Source organism: Pinus tabuliformis, chromosome 1_2 (genome assembly GCF_031772625.1).
Source record: "Pinus tabuliformis cultivar Carrire ecotype Pingquan chromosome 1_2, CPIR1, whole genome shotgun sequence".
Classification (NCBI taxonomy): Eukaryota; Viridiplantae; Streptophyta; class Pinopsida; order Pinales; family Pinaceae; genus Pinus; species Pinus tabuliformis.
In genome coordinates, this window is record NC_142298.1 from 290800989 (window position 1) to 290808369 (window position 7381).

At 34.6% G+C, this 7381-nt stretch overlaps 1 pseudogene; it reads left to right on the forward strand.

Moving 5' to 3' along the window:
• The first annotated feature begins 259 nt into the window (after positions 1-259).
• On the forward strand, positions 260-7175 carry LOC149205483 (bifunctional levopimaradiene synthase, chloroplastic-like; annotated as a pseudogene).
• Positions 7176-7381: the final 206 nt, after the last annotated feature.

A 7381-nucleotide genomic window follows, 5' to 3' on the forward strand; every position in this document is an offset into this window, starting at 1 on the left:
ATGATGACCAAGTACATAAATGGCCTGAGATATAAAATACAAGATGAAATTAAGCTTTTACCCCTGAATATGGTGGACAATGCTTATCAGGCAACATTGATAGCAAAGGAGAAATTGTTTAGAAAAAAACCGCAAAAGAGTACAGGAAAGAGTCTAGAAAAAAATGAAAAAATCTCCTAACAGGGGAAGAATCTTTCATTGGTGTCTGACAATTAATTTTCGAGGTGGAATACACACTCAAATATCCTAGCATAGAAGTATGCCAAGGCTTGAGGCTAGAAGCTACATTGAAAATTATGTACCAAATGATGTAAGATTAATAAAACCCTTTTGCAATTTTCATTTTCAAGATCGTATTATTGAGTTTTTCAGTTTTTTTCCATTAGTATTATGGAAAAATAAATATACTCGTTCAACTCCGGTTTGTAACAAAAAAAATAAATATACAGAAATAAATTATTAAAAAACAAAAAAAAAATCATTTTTATTTTTTTCATCTCTGTAAAACCTCCATTAATATATACTTCCCTCTGTAACTCCCTCTACTAGGATGCCAAACATTTCTAACCAAAAATATTTGGAATTAGCAAAATTGGACTTCAATCGTGTGCAATGTTTACAGACAGGAGCTTCAAGATATTCGAAGGTGCTACATACTCCACATTTGCATTTGATTTTTCATTCATGTTAAGTCTGTTTTCCTTACTCATAACTAACAATATATTTTGTATTGCATTGTTCAAAGGTGGTGGAGTTTATCGGGTTTCTCGGAGCTGGGCTTCACTCGAGAACGTGTGGCTGAAATATATTTTTCACCAGCATCATTTTTGTTTGAGCTAGAGTATGCTACCTGCAGAGCAGTTTACACAAAAACTTCTAATTTCATTTATATTAGATGATATTTATGACGGTCATGGGAATTTGGACAATCTTAAGTTGTTTTCAGAATATGTGAAAAGCTAAACGTTTTATTTATTTCAAGTCTTTCTCAAAGGAAAGGTACTTTATTGCCAAGCTGTATATACTTTACCAATTGGCTTGATTATTAAAATAGGTAAAATCTATAAAGAAATAGATAATTTATTGAAATCTGTAAAATCTATAAAGAAAGATACTTTATCTTTTTTTGGGAATTTGTAAATGGGTTTGATTATTAGAATATATAAACACAAGAAGGGCTGCAGAGGTAGCAGGTTCATGCTTGTTGTGTCTCAGTCTCTTTTAGCGAGTGGAAGAAATCTAGGACTTACAGGTTTTCATTCTTGTAGGTGAAAGGAATGAAACATTATTAATTCTATGTCTGCAATAAGGTGCTTAAGTGATTCATCGATTAAGCAGTAGAGCCTCATTACATGTGTACCAGGATAAGAAATCAGAGCTCCTGAAACAGGAGAGCTAGCGTATTAGAGTAACATGAAGCAACGAAAGACGTGTTTTATGTAATATATGGATACAAAGCGATAGAGTATTAGAGTAACATGAAGCAACGAAAGACATGATTTATGTAATAATATATGGATTCAAGTCCTCTTATTGTTCTAAGTTGCATGTTATTTAGTGTTAAGCGTTAGAAATGATTACAAGATCCAGTAGTTCTAGTCAATGGTAGAAGAAATTAATCATTCGCTGGTTAAGTGTCACTATTTAGGAATGCCACATGACATAGTTTTATAGAGTACATCAGGAACTTATTCCATTAACCTATCAAAAGAATAGTATATACTAGTAATCAAGAAAGCTCATTATTAGGCATACACTAGGGTTTCTTAAGCAAGTGGTTCTACAACTATGTTATAATACGTAATTCATGGTTGTAAGTATGCATTACTAGCTGTAACTTTTTTGATAGAGTGGCATCCCTTAACATTACTTCGAAAAATTGCACCTATTCCAATTCAGTATAGTGGTGAATATGAGTAAGCTCATGGATACTCCTGCTATGGATCTCTTAATGAAGTGAGTAATGCTTGATATGCTCACATGCACGAGTACGGCTGCAAGCCTATGACCGCACTTAGATTAATAGCTCACTAAGAGCAGTGACGTGCTCAAAGTTGTATTGAAGTAACCACTTTGTTCTTATATAATAGTTATGAAATATAAACATTGACATACTCCACAATGTTGAAAAACTATTGGTATCATGTTCAAGCTATATGTCACTGCGTTTCTAATACTCGGTTAATGAGCTCCAGGAGGTAACATGGATACTATTGTATCAATTGTTTTCTACATGAAAAGCTTAATTACTGAGAGCATGGAGTAACATGTACTAGTCTACACCAAGATGAGCTTACATAGAGCTAAGTAACGTGGATTGACATATTTAGTCCAGGTTACTGAGTTCGCATTAAATGATTTATGATCCGGAACATTATGTTGCAGAGTCCATACTACGGAATCCTGTATTGATATTAACACGTAACAGATTTGAGTACAAAATCAGGAAAAGAGCCTAGATAATGACATCCTTGGCTAAATAAATTGTTAGTTTTATTCCATGATAGAACAAGTCAAGCTTTTAAAAAAGCGTATTTATAATAATATTTATGATAAAAGGATTCAAAATATAAAGTTGGGGATGATTCTTGGTTTTGTATGGTCATCAAGGGGCATTTGAATACGAAGATCTAGTGAGTCATACTCTTAGATACTCGGAGTAAGATGCTATGATCAAATTTCCACATGTTTTATTCATTTAAAATAATATTAAAAATGACCAATATAAAAAGCACGAATGCATTTCCGAAAATTAACTTATTTTACTGTTTGTTGCAACAAAAAGGTAAGACACGACTTTGTGAGTGAATACATGTTTAAATACTAAGGTAAGTTGCAACAAAAAGGTAAGACATGACTTTGTGAGTGAATACGTGTTTAAACATTGAGGTAAAACTTGAGGCTGGCTACCAAAGATACTTGTATGCATGAAAACCTCTGAGCCTGGATATGAAAGACAAATTTCAATTTCATGCAGAGAACTGGTAAGACCTTCATCCTGGTAAGTTGGCCATATGTTGCTTCATAAAATTGCTTGAGTGTCGATGACGCTGGTGGATGAGGCATTAGAATATTTTAGAATGATGCAATCAACTTCTATAGGGAAGAGGTCTCTGTAGTGGTAACTAGCTCTAGAGCAGTAACTAACTTGGGCCTGTAGAACCTGTGTTTCTGAGGACAAACTCTTTCCCTGAAGGTGACACACAAATGAACCATAATAATACTTTGGTAAGGTTCATTCCATTGAAGCGCTAAAGGGATGCTTTAATAAGAAGTATATGATGGACAACCTCTTGTGAGCAAGGAGGGAATGGTTGTTATAATATAGACTGCTCCAATCTAGGTCTTTGTGTTTTAGCCTGCGCATAAAAGGTAGAAAAAATGAAAAAAACTGAAAATCAAAGGTACATTAGTATACTTGCATGAGACCACTTAGCCTGCGAGGTGTCTGAGCGTTATTTTGAAAACAATAAAACCAACGAACAATTGTGTCAAGAGGAGCAATGGGAATATGGAAGAGGGACATGCCATTTCTTAGAGATTGATGCTATTTCCATCTCTATAATAATAATTTTTTTGGATACGAAGGTTTGAGCACTAGAAGGACAAAGTTAAGAGGTAGTCTGAAAATCTCTGTAAAAAGAGGTAAGCATGTTAACCATTAACAAAGGTAATTCAGAAATCTCTCTCAAACGAGGTAAGCAGGTTAACCATCAACAATGAATGCATTTTTTAATTATAGAATTCAACGAGTACGAGCTTCATGTAGGGTAATGTGATAGTTCTTAGTAATACTCTACTCCGTATAACTTTTACTTATTTCCCTGTAATAAGTAATGGTAATAGATGACTCTTTTACATATTGGAATATTGTACTTGTAATTATAGACATAGTGTGGAATAATGCAACATAACCATATAGGGTATTGTATGATAACTGCATTTCCATGACAATGGGAATAAAGTGAACATAAACATGAGACATTCCTGGATGTTTCTCTATTCACACAGATAGAGAATGATTAGATTTTCCCCTTTCACTGGTCTCAACCCTTTTGCAACCATGAGACAAATGGGATAATGGGATATGGGAGGAGAAAGAATGGATTGGGGGAACCTTCATGTCCTTAACCTTTGTAACCACCTTTGAAGCCTTTCCATCCTGCTCTGTAATTATCCTCTGTTCCCTGCACTCAATAAGAATCGACAATGCATTCCCTAGTAAACTCCAAGCTCTTGCAATTGTTCACATCATGCACATCAAAGGGCCATAGTCTTTGAAAGGAAATAATGTAATTCTGGGCATAACCATAGAAATAAAATAAGAAAGCATGTTAACCATCAACACTGAATGCATTTGTTAATTACAATATTAATAAATGACTCAAAGGATCAGAGTCTTAGAGCATCAATAAGTGTAAATATGTAGTAATTCCTATATTTGAAAAATAATCAAAATTAATTTTTGATGAAGTTTATTATATTTGAAAATTTTGAAATCTTTTTGACAAAACCTACCCTCCACTATCATTTGTTGATGTTTGAAACAAATATTTGAAACATATATATTTGTCATTGTTGTTGATATTTGAAACATATTTCTTAAGGTTCAAGTGTTCAAAATTGATGGCTTCTCTTTGTGCAGTGCTCAGATGGCTTCTCTTCGTACAATGATCATGTTACTGCTCATGTTTCTTCTTCTTTCCATGTCCCCAATTTTAGAGATAACCTGAGCATAAGGTTCACTAGTTAAAGAAAATCAATGTCTTCTCTTCACACAATGCTCATGTTGCTTCTGCTTTCTATCTCCCCAATTTCAGAGATATCTTGAGTATAAGGTAATGAAAAGCAGAGTGGAGCTTAACTACCTGGACTTACTCACAGGACGCGAAGGGAGTCCGTATTCTTGAGGGGTATGCAAGTATAGAAACAAATCCTAGCTCGTGCAGCCTCGCGGAACAAGCCTCCACCGCTTGAAGCATCTACTTACTCAACATAAAGCTACAGAAAGGGAGTGGTTCAAAAAGAGTACGAGAATATTACTTACCAGCATGTCATACATGCCTACCACTGCTTGAAGCGTCTACTTATTCAACAGGAAGCTACAAAAAGGGAGTGGTTCGGAAAGAGTACGAGCATATTACTTACAAGAATGCCATCCATGCTTACCAGACCCAGGTGCATCCCACCTACCATCCATGTTACATGCTAAACATACCCCTGAGCCATTTGTCATTTCCGCTTATAGCCACTAGGAGGTATTTCTAGCCAGAAGGACATGTACCCAATCTGGGCAATTGGGTAGCCAATTGGATGGCTGCGTGTAGCAAAGGGTTCATCGATCATACAATTATGGGGTATGGCACCTAGATTTAAGAGGTGGAAATTGGTGGTAGGCGTACAAGACATATGCCTTCCATAGACGAACATGTGGAAAGCAGTGGCCACTTACATGTAAGAAGTCAGTGAACATAAAGTGGTGAACATTTCTTTTGAAGCTGGGAGTGATTTAAAGTTAGCCTCATGGATATAGCATTTAATGTTTTTAACTAATACTAGCATTAGTTTACTCTTTCTCCAGATTCAAAGCGAAATTTCCACCGAAAAGAAGAATATAACCTATGGTTTTGGCCTCCCACCTTGGGAAGAGGCCAAATAAGATGATCAAAGTGATTTCTGTAAAAAAAGTTTGGTCATTCGTGATAATAACTCGTTATTGGTCATAATAAGCAACTTAAATTAATGTTAAATGTCACCATTTCGATTACTATAGTCCCTACCTTGCTTGTGGCAGGGACTAATAAGACATTTTATCTTTTTCATTTTTCCCTTTGAAATTTTGATGTACTTTATCATTCTAAATTTGAACTGTTTATCTAATATATATGTGCTTGATTCGAAATATATACTTGAATTTTCTTGATTTGAAATTTTGAATCTTTGAAAAGTCATCCATAATAAAATTAATCTCAGATCTTCCCAAAAAAAAGATATGTACTTCATACATAATTAAACTCAATCAGATAAAGTGTAAACTCAGCTACACTCTTCATTTATTATTATGATACAACTAATCTATATATTGGTTTTGTTTTATATGGGATCTATGGCTAGTAGATCAAATGCCACAAGACATGAACATATGTTTCAAGGGTTTTTACAATACTTTTAATGAAATATCTCAAGAAGGACATAAGAGGTAGGGGCGTGACGTTCTAGGCTACATTCAAAAAGTTGTATGTATTAAGTGTTTCTAGTAATGTAGTTTAATATTGATTATAGATTCATCATTCACTGATATGGTATGGTATATGGCAGTGGCAGGTCTAGCTAGCAGTGTATACCAAATAAGTAGAATGGTCTGTAGCTAGATACTTGCCCTCCTATGATGAATACACAGAGAACGCGAGTGTGTCGATAGCGCTAGGAACAATGGTTCTCATCAACACTCTTTTCATTGGGGAGATTCTTATAGATGGTGTACTCTCTAAAATTGGTCGTGAATCCATATTTTTGCACCTCATGGGTTTGACAGGGCATTTGGTGAACGACACCAAAAATTATCAGGTACTTAATATTTTCAACATCTTACAATTTGATACTAGTATTATGTGGTAAGGCAATCATTGGTTTCTTGTTTTTCTATCTTATTCACCTAAAGAAAATAATGGGTTTTTAATAGAAAATATGAAGAAACAATATTCAACTAAAAATGTGAAGAAGCAATAGTTAAATCAGATATACTAGGTCAAAGATGGAAAAGAAAGGAACTAATGATTAATTAAGTGCATGATGTTTAATATTTACCATTTAAGGCTAGGCCATTCATATACTTTAATTGCTTCTCATGATTAAATGGATGATAAATATAAATGCAGGCTGAAAGAGGTCAAGGAGAGGTGGCTTCTGCCTTACAATGTTACATGAAGGACCATCCTAAGATGTTCGAAGAAGAAGCTCTCAAACATGTCTATACTATCATGGATGACACTCTTGATGACTTGAATAAGGAGTTTGTGAATACAAGAGATGTGCCAGATAGTTGCAAGAGACCGGTTTTTGAAACCTCGAGAATAATGCAGTTGTTTTAAATGGATGGAGATGATTTGACACTTTCACATAATATGGAAATTAAGGAGCATGTCAAAAACTACCTCTTCCAACTGGTTGCCTAGATTCAATTCTTCAATTGAAGGTCCTTCATGATGTTGTGTTAACGTTATAATAACGCAGGCATAGGAGTTGTTGCCTAGTATTGGTATTTGTTAGAGATGTCTTTTTTGTTAAGTACAAGCCATGAGGCATTCCTAAAGAGACATTTCCATCAAACTGATGGATTCAACATTTTATGGCATCCAATTATCTTTACATAATATATAAC